Below are 27,460 nucleotides of genomic sequence, written 5' to 3'. Positions count from 1 at the left end.
AAAAGGATGACAGCCATTCCTTAACAGATAAATGGTCAAAGGTTGTGAATAGGCAATTGTTAAAGGAAGAAATCAATCAACTTATAAATATTACTAATAGAAATAAATTAAAACTCCTGAGATCCCACTTCACCTTCTTCCTTCTTGACATCTCTTCTGCCTTTGATACCATCAGTTATTGTCTCCTCCTTCATCTTTTCAAGTTTTTGTGACAATAATTTCTCCTGATTTACCTCCTATCTGTCTCTATCTTCCTTCTCAGACTCTTTTGCTGGTTCATTAAGGCTCTGTCTGGAGTTCTTGTCTCTCTTTACCCTGTTTCATTTGGTGATCTTATCAGGTCTCATAGATTCAATTATCATTTCTAAGCAGATAATTCTCAGATTATACAGCTCTTGACCTCCACTATCTCATATCAAACCCAAAATGGAAACCAGGTCCCTTTAGATATTTTAACCTCAAAATGTACAAAACTGAACTCATTATGTTTTCCCCAAAACCATTTTCCTACCTTTCCTATTTATGCCTGAGGATACCATAATTCTCACCAAGGCTCACAACCTAGGATTACCTCTGCCTCACTTTCTTTCATTCCCCATATTCAAGTGGTTGTCAAATTTGTTGATTCTTTGAAACATTTCTCATTCATGCTGTTCCATCTACTCCAATACTGCTACCACTCTAATGCAGGCACTCAACACTTTATACTTGAACTATTGCACTAGTCTACCTATTCCAAGTCTTTCCCAACTCCAGTCCAACCTTCTCTAAGCTAAGAAAGTGATCTTCCTGAAATACAAGTCTATTCATGCCATATTCCTTTCTCTTGCTCTTCAATAAATCTGGTAGATTCCTATTATATCCATGATCAAATATGAAATCTTTATTTGACTTTTAAAGTTCCTTATAGCCTGGACCCTTCCTACCTTTCCTACACCTTACTACACTATGTCCTTTGGTTTCAATGAAATTGGCTCCCTTGCTGTTGACATAAGATATATTTTCAGACTCCAAATATTTTCATTGTCTGTTCCCCATATTCAAAATGTTCCCCCCTTATCATTTCTAACTTTTGGCTTCCCTTGCTTCCTTTAAGACCTATTTAAAATCCAACCTCCTGCAAAAATGCTTTCTTAGGCTCACCTAATATTAGTTCCTTCCCTCTAAGATCACTTTTAATTTGTTTTATGAAGACTTGTTTACATGATATCTGCCTCTATTAGACTGTGAGCTCTTTGAGTGCAAGGGATTTTTTTTTTTTTGCTTTGTTTTTTCTTTTCTTTTTTTCAGCACTTAATAAGTACTTGTTAACTTGAATCATTAAATTGGCAAAGATGACAAGAAAATGACAAATTTTGAAAGGACCATGTGAAAATAGACACACTAATGCACTATTGGTTAAACTGTGAAAATGGTATTGTCATTCTGAAAAGCATTTTGAAATTTAGGCCCAGAAAGTCTTTAAACAGTGCATACCTCTCTAACGAAGTGTTATCATTATTATATTTCAAAAAGAACAAAGAGCCTATCAAAGGACCCATATATGCAAAAAATATTAATAAGTTATTTTTGTACTGACAAAGATTGGAAAATAAGGGAGTGGCTGAATAGATTATGTTATATGAATTAATGGAAACTTTGAAAAGACTTAAAAGGTTTCAGCAATGTAATCTCCAGTCATGATTCTGGAGAATAGATAATCTATGTTAACTCACCTCCTTACACAGAGGTGATGAATTCAAAAATGAAAACAAAAAAGGTATTAAGAAACCAATCTAATTTAATGAGTAGAAAAGTCTACATGATCAAACCTAAATTTTAGGAATATCCCCATGGCAGCAGAACAAAAGAGAAATGTGGGGAAGGAAGATCAATTAGGTGGCTATGCAATAATTTAGGTGAGAAATGATGAGACTCTAAGCTAGTGAGCTATATGAGTAATAAGACATGTGAGACATGTTATTCAGTTAATAGGTAATGTTACCAAGATTTGGTGATTTACTGGTGATGTAGGTTGAAGGGGAGTGAAAGGCGGTGAACATTTTGGTATCCAGAAGAATGGTGATACTTATCCTCCAGAGAATCAGGGAAGTTTTGGGATAGGGAGAGTTTATGGGGTGAGGAGTGTTAAAGAAAATTAATTCTGTTAGCATATTAAATATTAATATACTGTCCAACTTAAACTTAAAGTATACAAAAAGAGCTAGTTATTTCATTAACTCGTGCTAACAGAGAGGCTAAGTCTGGTAGCCTGAGACAACTGGAGGTACCCCCACTAAATCCACCACCAATATGGTTAGTTCCTTAGAGTCCCAGCCCAGATTGGAAACCAAGCAGGTCAATGCAGATGGTTAGATTAGGCTGTTAAAAAGTCCCTATCCATCCAACCTAAATAAGGAGACCCATTCGCAAAAGATTAAAAATACTAAAGTACTTATTCTCTCTCTCTCTCTCTCTCTCTCACACACACACACACACACACACAGCAATAAATAATTTTTAAAAGTACTAATGTATAGAGCACAGAATTACAGAATGGCAAACACTATAAAGTAGTAATTATTAAAATATCTGGCACTATTTAAAAAATAGAAAATATGATTAATAAAACAAACTCGTGAATAAAATACAGAATTGAGTATGACATAATAGTTAAAACAGGGACAATGACTACTAGAATAAGGATTCCCCATTCAACTTTATGGCTAGGTTTTTGTTTTGTTTGTTTTCTAATGGCTAATTGTAGTTTAATATTTATGATCTTCCTTTTCCTGCTGATTCAGGTAAGCAATATTATGGCATAAATTATGAGTCAAAAAGTCTGAGGTTTGAATCCTGACTTTATTATCGCAACCACATACCACTGCGACTTTGGGCAAATCTATTAACTTTTCTATGAGGTAAAAATTTTCTAAACTTGTAAGGATTAAATGAGAGGATATAATAAGAGTATGAAAAGTACCTCATGATGACAGATTAATGTGGGCTATGATTCTTATTAGCTATGACTGGCTCACAAATACTAGGGGGAAGTTATGACAGGCATATAGATTTTTCTGAATTAAGCAAGAAAGAAAGAGCTAAGAGTGAAAGGAAGGATACCTATACAGAGTTAAGAAAAAGAGATTGACTTGAGCAACATTTAGCTATAGCTGATGACAAAGGTGTTAACTGACTGTATCAGTTCATTACTCTGACCACCAGGTGGGTCTGTACACCTAAGAACAATAGGTCATTTTATTTCCAGTTTTCAGAAAGGATTAAGATGTAAATAATGAAAAATTTTAATATGAAGGAAGACAAAGAGGAAAAAAACAGTCAAGGAACGGGTATGATACATTCACAAGTAAACTCTCTTCATTTTTAAGTGCTTCTATTAATATTCATTTTGCTTAATTTCCAGAGAAGCCCAGTATCAATTATTTTGTTTCCTAAAGTGGGAAGTTGGTTTCTACAGATGCCACATGATAGTGGATAGAAGTTTGAATACTGTCACTGCTACTTTCCACTTTTTATGACCTTGGGCAAATAATTTAATATCTCAAGCCACAGTCCTCTCAGCTATAAATAAAAGACTATACTAGGTAAGTACAGTGACCTACATTGATATTTTATATTTGTTAATAGATTTGTCAATTATCTCTATGATCCTTTCTCATGTCAAAATCTATTATGCCAGAAGTATTAACGAAAATTCCTCTATAACAAAAAGAACAAAGAAATGCCCTGAAGAGTATTCCTTATATATACTAACATATATTTCCCCAGCAAATTATTTTGGAAACCTGAGTTATTTTTTTTTTTAAATCTTAAGACTAGTTGCAAAACAAGTTCTTTTGTAAGACATTGTTATTTATTTTATGACTTCTACTTTAAATTGTTGCAACATTGTCTATGACACAAGTCAAATATAATTTGAACGTTAAATAAAAAAGAAGTTATTTCACTATATCACAACTGCTTCTTGGTTACCCATGATCTTCTAGATAATCAAACTCTTAAAGCATTGTTTTAAACAGATTAGGAAAGAAGTAACTACTTAACTTCTTATTTATTTTTCCTTCATCTGTTTTTATTTAAAATAAAACAAACTGTTCAAGTATCAAAATCTTCTTCCTTGAATAGTATTTGCATAAGCTTCATAACCAAAAGATAAAAGTGGCTCATCAAAAAATATTTAGCTATTTATTCTTATATTATTTCTATCAGTATAGCCATAGTCATTCAGTCTTTGGTAGATAGGCAGCTATGTGGCTCTATTAGAAGTATCAGGAAGACCTAGTGCAAATTCTGTTTATGATACCAGCTTTGTGGCTCTGGGCAAATCACTTAACAGCTATCTGGCTCAATTTCTCCATCTATCAAATGGGAACAATAATAACTATTATATATAAATAATACATATTATTATTTATATAATTTATACATAACACATTATTTAATTATTTTAATAATTAATTAAAATAATTATTAATATACTATATATGTGTAAAATAAAATAACCCTATTTTCCAGGGTTGTTGTGACTTCTCACTTCCTCCCTCTCCTCCATACCATCCCTTCAGACACAGCTATATAATAATGGTCTTCCTGCTGTTCTTCACACAGCATCTTCCACTTCCTATTTCCATGTCGTTCAATGCAATTGACTTACTTATTCTTCAAAATTAATGCTTTACCTCTCTCCTCCATTCTGCCTCTTCACATGCCTAATATATTTCAAAAATCAGTTCAGGCACTGCTATCCACATGAAGCCTTTTCCCAGTCACCAAGTTCCCTCTTCCACAAAAATATCTTTATGTTCGGTGCAGATATTTTTGTTCTTGTATCCTCCTGTGCCTAACAAAATGCCTGGTATATAGAAGTATCTAATACATGCTTATTGACTGAAAATAACAAGGGACATTTAATGAGGTAGAAATGTGTCTTAGGAAATGATGAAGCACAATATGTAGACAGTTTTAAGTATAGAGGATCAGGAGTACACAGTACAGACAATGACATCTCAAGATTTGAGACAGTAGAACTTAGAACTTCCATCAAGATAGGAAAATATTTCTGCCTTCAAAAAGTCACTCAAAATTAGTTTCTTCTCTCTTCCTTGATACCACAAACTGTTCTGTTGTTTGATTTTCTCTTCCATTGCTTTGCTCTTTATACAAGAAATGGCCCTTCTCTTTTCCAAGGTCAATACTCTCTTTGATCCCACCTTCTCCTATCTTCTCTAGGATCTAGTCCTTTTAAACATTCCCCTTAATTTCTGAATTAGCCAGGAAGAAAAGATTGAGAGTGGAAGAATAGCTATTTTAAGAAAAAGAAATTGATTCAATTGGAATTAAGCAATATGGGTAGTGACAGAATTAGTGTTAGAATCAGAGAAAATGTTAACATTTATTAAGTAACCATGTAAGACACTGTGCTGTATCATGTACATGCTCTTATTTATAGATAGGAGAGTGTTTGAAGCATGAAGGACAACCAGTGAGGAAAATATGATGGAATGCTTGCTTTGAGGGAAACCGAGGTCACTATCAGTAGACTGTAGAAGGGCCATGAAGAGGGAAGTAGACATGGTCAGACTTGTACTTTAGGAAGATCACATAAGTAGCTGAAGACTAGAGTGAAAAGACCCAAGACATATCAATTTGCCAAAAAGCTACTTACTGTAATAGCCCAGGCATGAGGTGAGGGGGAGCTTACCTCAGAGTTCTGGAAGTGTCAGAAGCAAGAAAGATTTATAAGTGATATTGCAAAGGAAGAAGAATCCAGAAGCGTTGGCAATCAATTGGATCGGGGTAGGGCAGATGAGTAAGGAAAGAGGGGTTCTTGGTAGTGAAATTAAGAGAAGTCACAGATGGCATAAAGGTTATGAGCCTAGGTTTCTGAGAGAATGCTGGTATCCTCTCTATAATAGTGAAGTTTGGAAGAAGGGAGAGTTTGAGGGAAAGATAGTGAGTTCTATTTTGGACACATTGAGGGCAAGATGTCCACCAGATATTACAATTCAAGGTGTTCAACAAACAGTTGGAAATACAAGATTGAAAAGCAGGAGAAAGGTTAAGACTATATACAATGGTCTGAAAAAATATGTCTCCAAAGTTTTGTGCCAAATTCGCTTTTTCTCTATCTTAAAAATATCATCCATTACTAGTAGTTCAAAGCATCTCTGTGAAGATGACTTCCAAATCTATATCCATCAATACTAATCTTGCATTGCTACATACTGGTTGGACATCTCCAACTGAGCTCTCATCAGCATCTTAAAATAGATATCTTTGAGAAACAGAATTAATCATCTTCCTCCCCTCCCCATTCATGTCTTAGTTTCTGATTTTCTGTTTATAGCACCATGATGTTTTGGTCAAATTTTCACAATCTTTTACTCAAACTAGATTCTTCCTTCTCCTTCACTTACCATATTACACAAAAAGTTGCCAATCTTGTCAATTCTGTCTACACAAAATCTCTTATATTCATTTCTAATCATTTCACCAGTATCCCTTTACTCCTAATTAAGTACCCCTGTACTCCTATTTGGTATTTCTCTTTCTAGTATCTTCCTTCTCTTTACCAAACTGCCAAAATAATCTTCCTAAAAAGCAACCATACGAATTTTGTAATTCAAAAAACTTTGGTGACTCTATTTATCTATGGTAAAAAATAAACTGCTTGAACTCTCATTCAAAGACTTCCAAAATCTGGTTTTCAACTACTTTTCCAGACATGTCATACATTCTTATTTTTCAGCTAGCTAACTAGTGTCTGAACCTGGAATTCTTTTTCCCATCTTGATGACTATTCACCATTTCTCCTTCAGAGTATGAATTAGACTCCCTCTTTATCTGCACCTGTTAAAAGTCCTCCTCTGGATTTAAAGTTTCCCAAATCTAAAAATAGATGGGGAGGGGTTGAGGTGGGTGAGGATTAAGGAAGGATGCTAGCTCAACAGCAAATTTAAATAAGAAATTTAAAAATTAAATATTTATCTCAATATTTAAAATACAAAATTAGATTAGAACAATATTGATGTGCTAGCTTATATAAAAACATATACAAATTAAAAGAGAGATCTGATAAAGATGCCAAAAAGCAGAAATGAGACAATGTTAGAGAAGCTATAGGAAAACAGTCATGCTCAGGCACTGTTGGTAAAACTGTGATTTTCAACTTTCTGAGAAAAAAAAATTTGGTAATTATTCAAGGAAAGTTGATAAATGTTGTCCCCAAAATCCCACTATTGGGTATATACTCTAGGAGTTATCACTGGCAGAAAAAATCCCATACAACAAAAAATATTTGAAATACTGTTTGTGGAAACAAAACATTGAAAAAATAGGTATTTGATGATTAGAAATACCTAATCTTTGGTTTATAAACAGAATATTATTGTTCTATGAAAAAATAAGAGGCAATTGAACTCAAATTAAGTTCCATTAACAATCTTAGTTCCAAAGAACAGAAAATGAAATGTACATCTTGTCTCATAGTAGATAGAAAGTGTAATATTGTGGGAGACAACTGTCATATGAGCCATTAGACTCAGATGCTTTGTCATAAAGTTTATATAAATTTTTTTCCCTGTTTTCTGTTTTCAGGAAGCATGGATGGAGAGTGGGCAGGACTGGACTCTGGCAACCTAACATCAGTGACTGTGACATGAAAATAAAAAAAGGTATCAATAAAACATTTTTCAAAAGAAAAATATTTACCATAAATGATATAAAGCTTGACATAAACTATAAACAATTTTCACTTTTATAAAATGAATTATTAATCCAATTTTTAAAATCTGAAGACAGTTCTCAAATGAAAAAACAAATTAAATAATACTCACTAAAAACAATAATTAGATGCAAATTAAAATAACTATGAGCAACACATTCTACCCCATAATTCATAATAATAATAATAAAGCATGAATTCAATGACCACAAAGTTGTGGACAGATCCTTATATATTTTAAGATAAGAGAATTACAAGCCAAAAGAATTTAGGGGAGTATAAATTCCAGGCTAGCTCCCTGGAGAACTCAGGATCAGCTAAAGTCAGGATAAGCAAAAGTCCTTGGTCTTTAGAGGTAGAAGTGAAGGAGATGGACAAAACTGCCACAAGCTCTCCACTTAACCTCCCTTCTCCTGGTCCTGCTTGCAAAGTGAGTCTGGCTTGTCTCACTCCACCTTTTAATCCCTCCTCCAATTATCTGTATACACCAAAAGATTGAGCCAGCACAGAATAGTGAGAAGGGCCATTTCTCCAAACATATGCTAATAGAATCATTGTCCAATAGGTAATTAGCTTTAAGTGCTCAGTTGTCTGATTCAAGCACATCTTTTAAGAGTTTCAGCCCTTTACAAGGGAGTATTGTAATTTGGCATTATGCAGTAAAAGTTTTAAAAATGATCATATCTTTTAACTTAAGAACCTGAATTATAAAAAAAAAAAAAACTGTTAAAAGATTTCTACAGCAACATTATTTGTAATTACAAAAGAGTGGAAATAACCTAAATGCTTAACACCAGCACATAATTTTTCCACTAACATAATTGAATATTATAATGCAATTAAGACAAATATCAGGATTAAAAAGTCTGAAGAGAACTTTATAACATAATACAAAATGAAAAAAGCACAATTAAGAATACATATTAACTGTAACCACATAAGAGGAAAACAAAAAAAATGAATGGAGAGGAAAATTATAATGGAAACAAAAAGAATGGCTGAAAAAAGAAAAATTATGCAATGAAAATGATTCTGAATTGTTACTTTGAATAGTTACAATATTTAACTATTGATGTTAAATTTAAAATAATTTTAAAATGAGAATCCTTAAGAAGCTTTTATAGAGGACCAATATTCTATAATACTACATTAATTATCAATACTAGTAATTATCTATGAAGTTACTTTTAAAATGGATCCAAATGGATAATCATCTGGTCTTTGGGGTAAAAAAACTACCTAATCCACTCAGATCTTAGTTTTTTACTTTTACAATAACAGAAAATACTTTTCATACCACAGTGTTACACACAAACATGTACCATCTGCTACTGTGGAATTATCCTATATGATCTTCTATGTGGAATTATCTCTTTTGCTTGAGAAGAATAAAACTGTTGCTTAATCTCATTACTACAGCCAATTTACAAGCATCAATCCTTGGCTCTGTTCCAAAATTCTTAGTAACATATCCCATAAACTCAATGAGTGTAACAGTAGCTTTTTACTATGGAAATTTCAGCAAATCTAGAATGGAATAATAATATTCAATCAAGATAGAAAGTTCCATTTTTAAAAGTGTATGAAAATAATTAATGGCCTATATAAACAAATCCTATGACCTTAAATTTTTATAAAGTAAATTCTTTGAAATCTTTCTCATTACATGAATTAATGATTCAATAGATACTGATTCAAACAAACATTGACTTTCAAACTGTATCAAAATATAAGTTAAACAAAGGATATTGAATTGCCCAAGAAATAAACTATCAAAATTCTGCTAACATTGTAGCTGAGGCCAATTTCTATAAGCTAAAAGGGAGAGAATACCAATATGCTTTCTCAGACTTATTAAACCTGGACAGCAAGAGACTTTCAATATTCAAAGAGCAGACTATTAGAACAATGCTAAACTTTCTATAATTTTGGGGAAACAAAATCAAAGAATAAAAGACTCATAAAAAAAAAAAAAAAAAAAAAAAAAAAAAAAAAAAAAAAAAAAAAAAAGCAGCAGCAATAAGAGGTGTGATACAGAGACAACCAGAACAAGAAGTTGGCAATATTAGTGAATCTACAAAACTGTTCATGAAATTAAGGAAATACTTTAAAAGTGAATCAGCAACCCAAGAAACATGCATTAAGTACCTACAATATATCAAGCACTATGCTAAACTTTTAGGATACAGGTCCCTATTTTCAAAGAGCTTACATTCTAATGGAAAACTTTCAAAGAAAGAAACAGCATTAACAGATAACAGATTATAAAAAACAGATAGCAAATAGATTAAATCATTCACTAAATCATTGACTAAGAAAGGATTTAACATTTATATGCAAAGTACAATTATAATCACTTTATAAATACTATCTCATATAATCCTTACAAACAACTCTTGGAGGTAGGCGTTATTATAATCATCATTTAACAGTTGAGTAAACTGAGACAAATAGAGGTCAAGTGACCTGATTAAAGTTGGATAACCTGTAATAGTCTGAGCCTGGATTTGAATTTAGGTCCAGTGCTCTCACAAAACCAACCACTTGCCTCTAGGCAAATAAATTTCCTTTACTTTCTCCAGGCAAAATTAATATTGCCCAGCAGTTCCTAAACTTTTTGATGTCAAAAGCCATTTATGCTCTTATTTATGCTCTTTCCCCTTTGCCCCCATAAAAGAGCTTTTGTTTTACAAGTTATATTTATCAGTATTTGTTGTATTATAAATTATCACTTTAGTATTATTATGAAATTTTGATCTTGTAGACTCCCTGGAACAATTTATAGAAGTTCCAATGGTACCTGGACTACATTCTGAGAATCAAAAACCTAGTTTAAATATAGATCTTTGTGGCAATAATAAGCTCTCTAGAAGCAAGATGGACCTTGAGTCCTGTTTTCATTATTGTATGTTGGTTAAAATGCTTTAAAAATTAATATTTTTAAAACTTCAAAACTTAAAGCAATTTTTAAAATTATCAAAACTAAAAGCCCATAAATTTTAAGTTATAAGATGTAAAATTTAGTTATTTACTGTTACTTATTATTAGCAGTGTTTCATTTTCAAGTGGTAATTATTTTCCAAACATCAAATGTTAAGACACAAGTAACCAATCACACTTTATTAAGTATGTAACATGCCAAGTGCTAACTAAATGATGGGAGATATAAAGAAAAAGGTACTTAAAAGACTGTCCTCAAGGACTATCCTCCAATGGTGAACAATGGTGAACACTACAAGGATATTCTAATGGAGGAGATAACATACATATGAATCAGTATCTACAAGATAAACATGACACAGATGGAAAGGAAGCAACAAAATGTAAAATGTAAGAAAAAAATGTAAAATGTAAAATGTATGCTAAGACTAAATTTAGCATGACTGTGTAAAACTTGTTAGCTGATTCAGCAAAATGTGTGTAGTTTTTACCTTCTTAAGAATTTTAGTCATTTTAAGGAAGAATTTATGAATAAACAAGTTAGAGAACACTGCAAGATGCAAAATGATTTAATTGATCATATTAAACTAAAAAGATGTTGCACAAACAAAATCAGTGAGATTGGAAGCTGGAAGAAAAATTTTTATACTAAGTATCTCTGATGAGGTCTTGTTTCTCAAATAGATAAAAGAAAAGCCAAATTTATAAGAATATAAATCATTTCCCAATTGATAAAATGGTCAAAAGATAGGAATGGGCAATTTTTAGATGAAGAAATCAAAGCTATCTATAATCATTTGAATACTCTACAAGAAATATAATGGAAAAATGCAAATGAGAATGATTCTGAGGTACTACCTATCTGATTGAAAATATGATAGAAAATTAAAATGATAAATATTGAAAGCTAAGTGGGAAAATTGGCACACTAATGCACTGTTGGTGGAGTTGTGAACTGATCTAACCATTCTGGAAAGTAAGGACTATAAAAGTGCATATACCTTTTAATCTAGCAATATCACCACTAGGTTCATATCCCCAAAAGATTTTGTTTTAAGGAGTAAAAGACCTATATATACAAAAATTTTTGCAGCATTCTTTTTGTGATAGCAAAGAATTGGAAACTAAGGAGATGCCCATCAATTGGGAATGAGTGAACAAGTACTAATAGAAGTAATGAAATACTACTGTGCAACCAGGATGATTTCAGAAAAACCTGGACTCACAAAAACTGATGCAAAGTGAAATGAGCAAAACCAGGAGACTACTGTATAAAATTAACAGCAATACTGAATAGTAATCAATTGTGAATGATTTTAACTATTCTCAGTAATAGAAAGATCCAAAACAGTTCCAAAGAATTCATGATGAAAAATGTTGTCCCCTTTTTCCCCCCTAGAGAAATTACTGATGGAGGGTTGTTTTTTTTTTTTTGAGGGGGGGGGGGGAGGAAAGGAAAGATGGGATGGTCTGTGTCAACTTATATCAAATTGCTTACCATTTCAGGGAGGAAATAAAGTTTGAAATAAAATTTAAAAACCAAATGCTAAAAATGGTTTTTATATATAATTGGGAAAATATAAGATTTTTTTAAAAATAAGAATTTTATCATTGCCCACAAGAAATAAAATATCTTTAGTGAATACACAAAATAGAAGGAAATACAAATAGTACTCAAATATCAATTAAATAATGTATAATCATATATAAAAGCTAGGTGCTGGGAATATATAGGCAAAACCAAAAAATATCCAGTCTCTATCTTTGCTTTCAACTATGAAGATATGTAACATAAACACTAATGACAGATATATAGACTAGACACTTGTGGTTTTGCTAGTAAAGAAAACCCCTACAAATGTAGGTCAGCACCTTCTGAGTTACACTGAGAGGTTAAAGTAACTTCTATAAGGTTGCTCAGCAAGAGTGTCAGAAGTAAGACCTGAATACAGAGAACTTAGTAGGTTCCCTACCTACACTGATATTTACCAAATTCTTAATAATCCTTCAAAGCCCAAACTATGTGTGGGTAAATGGGAGACAACAATAGTCAAATAAATGCTGCCAGTGATATACAAAAAGGACTCTGTACACCTTGAGCCCACTATACTGTGACAGATAAGAATCAGAAGTCAGTTGAGCTTGGGTCATACCATTGACTAGGTTAACAGCCTTCCATAGGATGACACTGTTCTTATAAATTTTTATTAAACAAATAACAAAGCAAAATAATAGGACAGTGGGAATTTGAAGAATATATGTATTAGAAATTGTTCTAATGGTCAACTTAACCCCAAAATAAGAATGGCACTTTGTACACTTTCTACACAAATTAAATCTGATCTAACTAACTGGAAAAATATTAAATGCTCTTGGATTGGGTGAGCAAATATAATAAAGATGACAATACTACCTAAACTAATCTATTTATTTAGCGCTATACCAATCAGACTTCCCAAAAACTATTTTGATGACCTAGAAAAAATAACAACAAAGTTCATATGGAAAAACAAAAGGTCAAAAATTTCAAGGGAATTAATGAAAAAAAAAATCAAATGAAGGTGGCCTAGCTGTACCAGATCTAAAATTATATTATAAGGCAGCGGTTACTAAAACTATCTGGTATTGGCTAAGAAATAGACTAGTTGATCAATGGAATAGGTTAGGTTCAAAGGACAAAACAGCCAATAACCTTAATTATCTAGTGTTTGACAAACCCAAAGACCCCAGTTTTGGGATAAGAATGCATTATTTGACAAAAATTGCTGGGAAAATTGGAAATTAGTATGGCAGAAACTAGGCATTGACCCACACTTAACACCGTACACCAAGATAAGGTCAAAATGGGTTCATGATCTAGGCATAAAGAATGAGATCATAAATAAATTGGAAGAGCATAGGATAGTTTACCTCTCAGACCTGTGGAAGAGAAAGGAATTTATGACCAAAGAAGAACTAGAGATCACTATTGACTACAAAATTGAAAATTTTGACTATATCAAATTGAAAAGTTTTTGTACAAACAAAACTAATGCAGGCAAGATTAGAAGGGAAACAATAAACTGGGAAAACATTTTACAGTCAAAGGTTCTGATAAAGGACTCATTTCCAAAATATATAGAGAATTGACTCTAATTTATGAGAAATCAAGCCATTCTCCAATTGATAAATGGTCAAAGGATATGAACGGACAATTTTCAGATGATGAAATTGAAACTATTACCACTCATATGAAAGTGTTCCAAATCACTATTGATCAGAGAAATGAAAATTAAGACAACTCTGAGATACCACTACACACCTGTCAGATTGGCTAGAATGACAGGGAAAGATAACACGGAATGTTAGAGGGGATGTGGGAAAACACACTGATACATTGTTGGTGGAATTGTGAACACATTCAGCCATTCTGGAGAGTAATTTGGAACTATGCTCAAAAAAGTTATCAAACTGTGCATACCCTTTGATCCAGCAGTGTTATTACTGGGCTTATATCCCAAAGAGATACTAAAAAAGGGAAAGGGACCTGTATGTGTCAAAATGTTTGTGGCAGCTCTGGTTGTAGTGGCTAGAAGCTGGAAAATGAATGGATGCCCATCAGTTGGAGAATGGTTGAGTAAATTGTGGTATATGAATGTTATGGAATATTATTGTTCTGTAAGAAATGACCAGCAGGACGAATACAGAGAGGATTGGCGAGACTTACGTGAACTGATGCTGAGCGAAATGAGCAGAACCAGGGAATATACCTCAACAACGATACTGTATGAGGATGTATTCTGATGGAAGTGGATTTCTTCAACAAAGACAAGATCTAACTTAGTTTCAATTGATCAAGGATGGACAGAAGCAGCTACACCCAAAGAAAGAATGTAAACTGCTTGCATTTCTGTTCTTCTTCCCAGGTTATTTATACCTTCTAAATCCAATTCTCCCTGAGCAACAAGAAAACTGTTCGGTTCTGCACACATATATTGTATCCAAGATCTACTGTAATCTATTTAACATGTATAGGACTGCTTGCCATCTTTGGGGAGAGGGCGGAGGGAGGGAGGGGAAAAATCAGAATAGAAGTGAGTGCAAGGGATAATGTTGTAAAAAATTACCCTGGCATAGGTTCTGTCAATAAAAAGTTATTTAATAAAAAAAAAAAAAAAAAAAAAAAAGAATGGCACTTTGTGTTATGGTATCACAAGAAGACAAAACATACTCTATATATCAAAACAGAAGTAACTCCATCTACTAGAAAATGCTACAGAGCGCAAATGGTTCTGATGACTAAAACAAACAAAATACAAATGGACTGAAGACATGAATTCTTTCATTATGTGTCACTACTATGACAAAACTGAAAACAGACCTAATTATATATAGGAAAAGGCTTCAAGTTGTTTTTTTCCTTTTTCCTGATCCATGATACATACCCTAAGGTTTAAGTCACAAAATGTATTACTGACAATTGCAAGGCAATCATTTTTTAAAAAGTATTCCTATATCAGAAAAGAAGTTGAAAAGCTACTAAAACCTTAAAAAGGCAAAAAAGCTGAAGACCCTGCAATCACTGAAAATCTTCTCTTAATGAAAACTTTAAAATTTATACCTATTAATAACATAATGAAAATGATGTCCCAAATGATTTTGAAAAGTAAATGGGCAAACCTTAATGGCAATTCAAAAAAGAACATTTTAACTTTGATGGCATGAATGAATTAAAGTCCAATAAACATAAAGAACAAATATATTCTTGAGGCACCTATTCTTGATGCATTGGATAGAGCACCAGCCCTTAAGTCAAGAGGACCTGAATTCAAATCTGGTCTCAGACACTTAACACTTCCTAGCTGTGTGACCCTGGGCAAGTTATTTAACCCCAATTGCCTCAAAAAAAAAAAAAAAAAAAACCCAACAACAACAACAAAAAACACATATTCTTTCACAGTATTGACTTGAGCATAAAATCATTTTAGAACCTGAACACAACATCCTATGAATAACCTGTTGCCACTGCAAGAAAAGTAGGGCAAAAAACATAGGCACTAAATACTACCAGGATGAAAAGAACTTCAAAAATCTACCAAAAGGAACTGGAAAATTACATCAATATTTGACAGGCATATGTAGTCGTACATAACGTAAATATGATTCTGTCCCAAAAAAAGCATCCAAACAGATCTGGAAACTAAAAGTGTAACAGAAATTTTAGCTATCCTTAATCAAAAATTGAAAGCAAAAATCAAAAATGCTAAGGTAATCGAAAATACCACATATCTATAACACTAGCAACCCATTAAAGATAGGTCAATTTTGTGCTTATGTATTTTATACAAAACATATACAGCTTGTAAAACTAAATATTTAAATGCTTAAAAGAAAAACACTCCGTTGGATTAAGGGTAAAAAGGGTGTATCCCCTAAATCTAAAATATATCAAGGGCAACTTATCACCTACCCAGTAATTAATGAACAAGCTAATCAACTGCTGACTCAATTCTATCTCATAGCTTATTTAAGTAATGCAAATTAAGTTTAGTGAGAACATCAAGTTTGCTGTCTGCATGAAAAACTTTTCTTGATTTAAAACATGACTCAAAACATAATGTAATTAATAATTCAAATAATACTGGTATTTTTCAGGAATACCATGTAAGTCCATTATAGTTTTCTTTTGCCTTAAATCCATTACTATCTCTTCTACACAGAACTAAGAATTGACTTCCAAATTAAACAAGCCAAACAAAAACATCTTATTAATCACTCAATGTATACAAGGGTAACAGCAAGCTAAATAGCTCCACAAACATACTAAATAGCTTCTTTATCTCATGGAATCTTTCTCCAATAATATCACAATATCATTTAGATTCAGTAATTGAAAAATCTGGAAACTACATAGAGAAAAAATTTAACTAGTCAATAAAGGAAATGCTTACAAATGCCTTGGTTTCCTCTAGTCAAGACAGATGAAGCATAACATAGTATGACATTGTGCTGTGTGTATAAATTCATTAAAAGACTCAATGGCATACTAAAACCCAAACTGAATAGACAGAAGCAATTTAACATCAATGCAATTTTAAGCAATTGCAAAATGAGCATTAATATTGCTAAAAATTATCCAATCATTATTAATAATTTCCCATAAAACCACATGAAATGCAGAAGAAACAGCATCGTGGAATAAAAAGATGAAATATATTGACTGGGATCAGGTAAAGATTTCTCAAAAAGTCTATGAGATGGAAGGTCAGGCCCCATAGTCCCAAGTTGCAGGAAGTCACATGATCTCTTTTCCCAGAGGTCCATAGGACTGGAAAGGTCAGACCCTAGGTCTAAGCTTCAGAAGTGATATGACCTACAGGAAGCAGACAACATTGCTGACCATTGGTCAATAATGGTTACTAAAAAGGAATGAAAAGATTTGAGTCTTTTGCTATTTAACCAGATTCACTATTTCCACCTCACTAGCCAGGCACAATGCTAGGAGAAGGGAGCTAAGAGGCTCTATGTCTGCTCAGGTATACTTGGGCTTCTCCTTGCAAAGACAGAATAAAAATGCTTCCTCTGTATCTGAAGGTGCATCCGAGTAGTCTAGCACCCTGTCCCACATGTATATGATGCTTATTATTCTGTCTATTAGAGATGAAGGGCTTCTTAAACTTTTTCCACACTGAGATATATAGGTATATAAAATAGGTATATAAATCAAACATTTATACTGATAATAAATCATAATTTCACAACCCTATGATGCGGGAAAGATTCCAATCTTTGATTCCCAACCCTAGTTAATGTAAATTACCCTTTGACTCACAAATCCTGGTCCCTTTGAATTCCAATAGAAGATCCGGACCTGTCCCAGCCCCACCCGGATCTGAGCCAACTTTGGGGTTACACCCCAAAGCCCCTCAAGCTAAGTCTCCGACTTAAAAGGGCTACGCTGGGAACCCCTCTTTGCAGAGATTCCAAACATGGCAGCCATGTGAGGACCCTCTTTCCACTGGACCCTCTGTCCAGTGCCCTCCTTGTCTCTACCTTTACCTATCTCCTACTTCTAGACTCAATAATAAACCTCTTTTATCAATCTAGCTCTCCGGGCCAATAAATGCTTTTATTGGGAATTCCGCGCCGCTACTAGACCTCATATACCACCGTATCCTTGCGCCGAATCCAAGGGGGTTGCAGGGGAACTCTGTTTGACTCCGTGTACCCCACACCTGCCCACTAGACCTTAACTAAACCCTAATTTCATTTAGGTACCCCAAATCTAGACCTCAACACATGGTCTACACCTCAACACCTACATTCAACTATGAGACTCCAGGAGGGGTCACAAACCATAGTTTAAGAAGCTGAGTTTCTAGAGTAGTGCTAATGGAAGAGTTCAGTGAGCCTACAGAGATTAATAAGCTTATATCCTAATATTTTTATTCAACTATAAAAATTAGTTATTTTATCCACTAATGCAAAAGTTCAGTGAACACTAAATATAAAATAAAAATGAACTGTTTCATCTGAATAAATTTGACAAAGATAAGGAGAGGCAACAACGATGGCATTTATTTATGAATGCTTTTATATGTTTGCAAGGCACTTTGTATATATTATTTTAAACAATTCTCAAAACATGAGGCTATGTACTATTATCATACCCATTTTACAGATGAAGGAATTAAAAAATTAAACTGACTTGCCACAAATAAAAAGTGTTTGACACAATTTTTCCTGACCTTGAGTCCAATGTCCTACACACAACAAACAAGATAATCTGAGGGGGGAGAGGACACTCATGTTGGGGATGAGATAATGTTTAGGAGATAGCATCTGAGCTGAACCTGAAAGTAAAAGACTTACATAATCGTGTAAGATAATATTTAACTAAATAATGGAATTTTGTTCATGACTGGAAAAGACCTCAGATCATGAAGCCCTCTCCATCTCCCTCTCCTCTAGAAACTCTACAAACCATTCTACCTTTTTAGCTCCCTTTAGCTTATTGTCTCCTTATTGCAAGCTCCCAAGGGCAAAAACAGTCCTTTTTCCCCTAACTTCCCCACCCCAAAGCTTATTAGCACAATGTCAGGCATACAGAAGACACTTAATGATGGAATTTATATGGTGGAATAAAGGTTGTCAAAGTGTTCACACCCCCTTTTTGTCTCTCTCTCACACACACACAAAATGTAACCTCACAACAATGCTGAGAAATAACATATTTCTCATTTCTCAGATAAGAAAACTGGTAGGTCAGTTAGAAGACTTGTTCAAAATTACACAGCTAGTAACTATCTTCTATCAGATTTATATTTGGATTTTCATAATTCCAGATCTCATATTCTATCCACTGCAACACCTAGCTGCTTTATAAGTATAATTATTTATAAACTACATATTTTCACTGATATATTAATACCACATATATTATGACAGTATTGTCCTATTAATACTTAAAATGTAAATATTTAATCATAATCCCTTAAATATATTATTTTAAAATCTGAAATAACTTTATTAATAGAAAAGATCTTTGTTTGCTCACCAATTCAAATATCTAAATTCCCATTTATTTTGATATTTGGTTTTAAGGGCTGTCATAGTCTAATGAACTTTTGTTTTGGTGTCTTTTGTTTTTTTAATTGGGGAGGGGCCTAAAGGAGGGAAGAGAAGTATTTTCTTAGAATCAGATTTATAGATGTAGGGTATTTATACACCTGGCTACTTGAACCCCAAGCCCACTGACAATAAGTAGCTATCACTGCCTTTCACTGTTTTGATCTGTCATTCTTCTAATAAGAGAGGAGAGAAAAGCCTGGATGGGCAGGAGAGAGCTTATGCTGATGCAGCTCTAGTGGGAACAAGAGAAGGGAAGGCAAAGACATTTAAAACCTAGGTAGAAATGACTTCCTAGAGAGGAACTGAAACAACACAGCCTGAACAGCCAGAGCAAGGGGGTACAGCAGAATTTACTAGGTACTTCTCTTGGACTCCTTCCCTATAATACTTCATGGTTCTTAATCTCTCACTAACATCTATAGCCTCAGCATCACAGCAATAAGAAGTCTTGAATAGATTATCTATGGCAGGGGTAGGGAATGTCCAGCCTGGGTCACAGACTCATGAAATCATTTGCTAAGGCAACTGCAGGTACAACCACCTCCCACTATTTGAGTTCTATATCTTGATTTTATATAATTTAAATTATGTTATAAATATCCAAAAAGCCCTTGGCAGAAAGAAAAAGTTCTCCGCTCCTAATCTATGGCAATATTCATTTGGATTGACTATATATGGCAGTTGATGATGCAGTAGGCTCAGCTTCTTAAATTGTGGTTTACAACCCCATATGAAATCTTATAACTAAACAAGGGAGTCACAAAATTATAATTTGTCACCAGTAAAAAGCCTCTTTTTAGTGTGATACAAGCAGAAGATAGTGACAGAAGTCATCATCTGATGGATATGAATTGAAAAAAGTGAGTTTTCAGCAAATGACAGTCATTTTCCTCCCAAATAAAGTATGAGGTAGACTTCTCAGCTAAGAGGGTGGGAAATATAGGAGCCACAGGTTTGAGGAGGCATAATAAGATTTGGAAAGGCAGCTGTGGTGAGTGGAATGATCAGGAAAGTATAATAAAAAAAAAAAAAACTTGTCTTGATGCAGTTAAGGACTCAGTAAGAGATTGTGTAATGTAAATATGAAGTGGACCCAATCAGAATGATTTTATGATTTTCTCCACCTTTATATAGCAAAAGCAGTGGAAAATAGAAGTGATTTAAAGCTAAGGTCTAGCAAAGAAATTAATTGATATAATAAAGGTCTGGCAAGGGACTGAAGGGTAGAAGACAGAGTAGAGTGGAACTGGCTCACCAAAGGGCCAATAATGGGAAAAGACAGAGAGTGCAATTAAGGTAAGGGAAAGAACTAAGGAGACAAAGAAATGAAAGTCATAGCATAATGAAGAATAAGATTTGGAATTAAAAAGCAGAGAGGAAAAGGTTTATTCCTATTCTCACTAAGAGTTAGGTCAGCTTGCTTCTTATCCAGGAACAGGACTGTTTCTTTCAGTCAACATTAGAAATAACATGCCTCAACTTTCCTCCAATGGTCACCATCTGATAATCCCTTCAAATGGAATGAGGACCTTCTTTAAATTAATAATGTTTTAGGTTATCAAGAAATTACTTCAAACTCCTAATCAAATTATTCAGCAGAACTTTCAGACTTGAATAGAACCTTGCTCTGCTAAAATTATCTTTATGTCATTTTTCTTTTTTTTTAATCTCCCCAAAATGTTACCTATCTTTATTACTCACCTCATTCAACACATTTGCATCCAAATACCTTTTAGTTACTTCTAAAAACCCAAGGTCACTCTCAAATATTTGTATCACTGAGATTGTATCTTAATTGTAAGGAGAAAAACCTGAAACATGATGTTTTCTGATTTAATGATCTCACCACTTTATTTATCCTTTATCTTTTTTTTCTTAATCTCCTAAGGGAAAGATTTCCAAGCTTGATGGGTGAATACCATGAGATACCCTAATTTGTAGGAGAACAAGAACAAGAACAAGAATTATGCAAGATAAGAAAGTTTAGATGGATTATAAACTGCACATCCAAGGAAATACTGCTGAAATATTGAAATGTCCACAACTTTTTTTAGCTGTCAATCATCCACTGAAGGAAAAAAAAGACAATCTACATGTATCTTATGCTTCAATAGTAAAATATTTCAAAGAGTTTAAGGTTTTTTCCAAAGTATTTAGTAACCACATTTATATACCATTCTAAGATTTATTAAGTTTATTAACTTATTCATTTATTAAATAAAATTGAGAATTATTTTTACCATCACAAAATGTTTACTTTGTCTTAATATTGTTAGAAATACAGAGTCTGATTCTTTTTGTACAGCAAAATGATGTTTTGGTCATGTATACTTATTGTGTATCTAGGTTATATTTTGATATATTTAACATCTACTGGTCATCCTGCCATTTGGGGAGGGGTTGGGGGTAAGAGGTGAAAAATTGGAACAAGAGGTATGGCAATTGTTAATGCTGTAAAGTTACCCATGTATATATCCTGTAAATTAAAGGTTATTAAATAAAAAAAAAAAAAATATTGTTAGAAATAATAGCAGCTCTACAATACAAAAATTTTGTAGATTTTATGATTTACAAAGTGTTTTCTTTCTAATAACCATGTAACTTAAATAGCACAGTTGTTATCCTCATTTTATAAATGAAGGAACTAAGGCTCAGGGTGGCCAAGTGGCTTGTCCTGGGTCACAAAACAAAGTCAGTGTGGAAGGCAGGTCAAAGAAAAATAAATTAAGAACTGTGATCATTTCAATGACCAAATGAAATCCAGAATCTATTAATCAACAAATATTTATCATTAAAATGCTTACTGTGTGCCAGGCACTATGCTAAAGTTCAAGGATAAAAGACAGGCTTTATTAAAAAAAAAAAAAGTCTATGTTCTTTAGGAACTCAAAATCAATGAAGGAGGTAAAATACAAATAACTACATACAAACAAGATATATATATGATACAGTGGAGATAATCTTAGAAGGAATCATAAAGAGCAAAGTTTGAAAGTAACATGCTGACATGTTATGAATTACTTTTAAAAAATAGCCAATTATAGAGAGTCACAGTTTCAACGACTACCCTCTTTCTTCTTAACTGTATATGAAAATGCTGATTTTAATTTATATTTTTAAATTTAAAAAATCATCTGAACTGATAAAAGCAAATACTTTATTTTACTCCTAGAACAAATCAAATGTACAATTTTTCCTTCCCTGATGATAATTACACAAATGATAACTACTTACAAAAATTTAGCTAATTTTACTAGCTTGTATCTCCCAACTCTGGTCAAGTGGTTTCATTCGTCTAGACTAGCAATCCCCAGGTTAAAAAAGATGAAGATCTGTTACTGAATTTACAAGAAATACACAAAAGCTCCTGAACCAAGGTAAGAAGTTATATGCAGAACAGAATAATGTCTCCATTTTCTTATGGAGCTCCTATATTTATTATTCAAATTCTTCACGCAGATTCTGATTCTTTTCTTATGCTCTAAGCACAGAGTCCACACATGCCATACATAAAACGGACTTCTATTTCTTAAGATCAGTTATAATGGACCCATCCTAAGTAACCTCAAAAAACCCCTAAATTAGAAGAAACATATACTTGTTCCCAGAAAAAAAGAAGGGTTAAATAAACTCTTCAAATATCCTGCCTCTTGAGTTCTTCACAGTAAGACTCCCTCTAGTCACCCAAAATTCCTTTTACTAGTACTTGATTCAATCATCAAAATTATTTTATTTTCTTCCTCTCTCAAAGTTATAAAAATAAACAATTCGGATCTCCTGCATGTAAGTTGGCTAGTTGTTGAGAAGAATCAGAGAAAACTTAATTTAAACTAACATGTGACTCATATGCATGACATCTTGGTCTTCCACATAATATATTGATTAATCTAAATAAATCTATATTTGATGGAATTTTAGAGATTTTTTTGCCTGCAATTGCCTTCATGTAAGTCCTACCATTTAATCTATTGTGCCTATATAAAATGTATACCTTGAGAATAGGATAAGAAATGAGCAAAACAAAAAGCCACTCTGAAATTCTTCTTAAAATTTTCTCGAAAAAGCAGCTCCAGGGTTTGAGCAGAGAACTTGCAATAGAAACAGAAAGATAATTCATTGCTTCCAGTTCCTTCCTTGAAAGAAAGCATAGTAAGATGATCTACCATTTCTACTTTTGTGAAGCCTAAATATCAGTTTTAAATGTTTCTTTATCACTCAATGAAGAGGCAAAACCTATCATAGATGGGAAATACTATGACATTAATAAAGGCAGACTCTCCACTACCTACCATTTTCCCTGTCCTAGATGACAACAACTACAACTACAAAATAAAAGAAGAAACTGGAGTGGCACACTGAGAAGCTTTTTCTTCCACTTATGTCTCTGCTCTATTAATGATGACAGAGCTTTTAGTATAATGGTATAAAAGTCATTAGAATTCTTTTCCTAGAGAGATTTACCATGCATACTTACTTAGTGCAAAACCCAGTTAGGTGTAAATGTTTTATATTCTATTTCACCACTAAAGTCGATCATCCTATGAAAAGTTCATTCTGCTTCTCCATTTATGATTCAGAGGCAAGATTAGATCTGACCCCATTTTGTCTAATATCCTTGCCTTAGTTTCTTAGTTTTCTTATTACTGTTGACCACTCTTATCTTCCACTTTGTTTTTGTGATGCACTACTACCCTGCCCTCAATCCAGTTTATCAGCCTCCTACTTTCTGACTGTCTGGCATATGTTTCTAGATTGCTATTATTATTATACCTTCCTATCCCTATGACATTTTATCTACATCTGGTCCCATTCTGGTATGACTACAAAAAGCTGAATGTGTGTAGCAATGCTGCATTAATGTATATTAATGACATAACCACTGTGCCAGAAATAACCTAAATTCCTGAAAATTTCCAGGTTCACAAGCTCGAATTTCAAGTCAACCTTATTTTGGAGACTCTTGAATCCATTTATGTATAACCTTGTACCTTTAGGTCTCAAGGTTAATGAAATTATATTTATCCTGAAACAGATTAAAATAAAAATCAAAACCTTACAGCACAGTAGGCAGAATAACCTGAACCAGATCACTCCTTAACAATACATATTCATGTTCCTAAGGCTGTAAATAATCTGGGACATAGGATGATAAGAACAGGGAATAAAAAATTCTTTCAACCAATATTTTCCACTAGGTTATCAAATTATCCCTTCAAAAAGTCTGCCTGTTGAAGACAATTGAGGAAAAGTTATCTTCTACTTCAATTTTTTATAAAGAAAGCAGAAATATTATATAAATCATCTACTGCATCTAACATAAGATTAAATTATCACCAATTTCAATTGACTATATAGGTAAATCTTACCCGATTACTCCACTTCCTCTTGTTCACAATCAAGGATTCAGAATCAATTTGGGATCTTAGATCTCAGATCTTTGATTCATCATAATATTGAAAATGTCCATATAACTATCCACTGATAGTTGTTCCTGGTCCCTGCATTTAAAAATAAAAAGAAGAAGAAACGAGTATAAATGTTTTTGATTATATAATCATATTAGCAACCCCCCATCACTGAAAAAGGAATGATAAAATGATATGGGATTCTAAAGTCAACCTAGCTTAAGAGCAACATAAGTGATAAAAGATAAATTCAAATGTTCATGCTATCTAAGCCCTAGAATCAATATGAGGCTTCAGAAATCTGGCCCTGGCTTTACCACTAGTGATGTCGTCTTGGACAAGTTAGCTAAGTTCTCTGAACCTTAGGGTTACTTTATGTGTATTCCAATCTTGGCAAATTTTTACTAACAACACATCTGTAATTTGCAGAATCTATATATTTTTTTTCTTTCTCCTACCTAAATCCTTCTCCTACTCCAAATTCCCTATCTCTGCTTTACAGGCTGAGATGGTAGAAGGTATAATGGTCCACAGAAGGGAATTTAGATATTACATCATTCCAAGATATAGCTTAAATGAGGAAATACAAGGACAATATTTGATATTCCTTTTAGCTCATTACAGATAGATAGATAGATAGATAGATAGATAGATGTAGTATATTTTATATATATATGCCAAAATTCAATTACCATATGGGCATAATATATAAATAACTACTAATTTCACACTAATTTTCTCATGTTCATACACCAAGATCCTAATAGATTTAGTGAATTCTATAATACCAAACAAAAACTAATCCCTAAGTTCTAGTGCTTTCAATCCCTCTCCTATTTCACCTTTCAGTTTTCAGATTTCTCAAAACATTTTTTTTAATACACTCACAAAAGCACTAAACCATTATAATTATATACATATACATATATGTGTATATATATATATATATATATTTATGAGAAACATGTTTGGCTTTTGTTTCATTCATTCTAATACAGCACAATATAAAACATGGGGTAAGGGATAGAAAAAGAACTAAGGGAAGAAGTATGTACATGAAGACAAGTTAATCATTCCATTTGGATAAATCTAACCACAAAATAAACAAGAAAGAAATTAAGGAGGTTAATAGAATCTTAGAAAACTTAGATATGATAGACCTCTGGAAAAAAGTGATTAGGGATTGAAAGGAATATACCTTTTTCTCAGGATTATATGGCACTTACACAAAAACTGACCATGTATTAGGGCATAAAATTTCACAATCAAATACAGAAAGGCAGAAATAAATTCTTCCTTTTCAGAACACAATGCAATAAAAATTACATTCAATAAAGAACCTGAGATAGATAGACTAAAAAACCAACTGGAAATTAAATAATCTAATTCTAAAGAATGAGTGGGCCAAACAACAAGTCATACAGACAATCAATAATTTCATCCAAGAGAATGACAATGAAACAACACATCAAAACCTTTGGGACACAGCCAAAGCAGTCCTTAGGAAAAATTTTGTTTCTCTAAATAATTACATGAACAAAATAGAGAAAGATCAATGAATTGAGCATGCAACTAAAAAAGCTAGAAAAGAAACAAATTTAAAACTCCCCCTTAAATACTAAATTAGAAATTCTGAAAGTCCGAGAGATTAATTGAAATTCCATTGATAATTGAAACTAAGAAAACTATTGCACTAATTAATAAAACTAAAAGTTGGTTTTATGAAAAAGAAATCAACAAAATAGATAAACTTTTGGTTAATTTGATTAGAAAAAGAAAAGAAAAACCAATTACCAGCCTCAAAAATGAGAAATATGAACTTAATACCAATGAAAAAGAAATTAAAGCTATATTTAAGAGCTATTTTACCCAACTGTATGCCAATAAATCTGACAACCTTATTGAAACAGATGAATGTTTATAAAAATATAAATTGTCATATTAACAGAAGAGGAAATAAATTACTTAAATAGTCCTATTTTGAAAAAAAGAATCGAAAGAGTCATCAATGAACTCCCTAAAAAATCTTCAGGGCCAAATGGATTTACAAGTGAATTCTACTGAACATTTAAAGAACAATTAATTCCAATACTATGTAAACTATTTGGAAAAAATGGGTAAAGGAGTTCTGCCATATTCCTTTTATAAAACAAATATGATACTTATAACTTAATCCAGAGAGAGCCAAAACAGAGAAAGAAAATTACAAACCAATCTCCCTAATGAATATTGATGCAAAAATTTTAAATAAAATATCAACAAAGAGATTACAACAATTTATCAGCAAGATAATACACTATATGACCAAATGAGATTTACAACTCAATGCAGGGCTGGTTCAATATCAAGAAAATTATTGGCACAATTGACCTTATCAATATCAAAACTAACAGAAATTATATGATAATCTCAACAGATACAGAAAAAGTTTTTGGCAAAATACACTACCCATCCCCCATAATAACATTAGAGAACATAAGAATAAAAGAAGTTTTCCTTAAAATGATAATCAGCATCTATCAAAAACCATCAGCAAGCATTATTGTTAATGAGGAAAAGCTACAGGAATTCCAAGATCAGGTATAAAATGAGAATGCCCATTTAAAAGAATTTATGATGGTATACTTGGGAGAGTCCTAGAGAATTATCCAAAAATCTACCTGAAACAATTAACAGTTTTTTAGCAAAGTTACAGGCTATTAGTAAATCCACACAAATCATCAGCATTTCCATATATTACTAACAACTACAGCAGCAAGAAATAAGAGAAATTCCACTTAAA

General features: G+C 32.7%; 1 protein-coding gene across 12 annotated transcripts in view; it reads right to left on the bottom strand.

Moving 5' to 3' along the window:
* ERBIN (erbb2 interacting protein) overlaps window positions 1-27,460 on the bottom strand; it is a 173,890-nt gene that overhangs the window by 103,253 nt on the left and 43,177 nt on the right. For all 12 annotated transcript variants that reach the window (XM_031965694.1, XM_031965727.1, XM_031965705.1 and 9 more), the window contains exon 2: window positions 24,640-24,771. The gene's annotated coding sequence lies outside the window, so the exon portion shown is untranslated. The remainder of the gene's footprint in view (window positions 1-24,639; window positions 24,772-27,460) is intronic.

The sequence above is a fragment of the Sarcophilus harrisii genome, chromosome 1, assembly GCF_902635505.1.
Source record: "Sarcophilus harrisii chromosome 1, mSarHar1.11, whole genome shotgun sequence".
In the NCBI taxonomy this organism is placed as follows: Eukaryota; Metazoa; Chordata; class Mammalia; order Dasyuromorphia; family Dasyuridae; genus Sarcophilus; species Sarcophilus harrisii.
The sequence above is the reverse complement of the archived record's forward strand: the minus strand, read 5'-3'. Positions and strand labels throughout refer to the sequence as shown.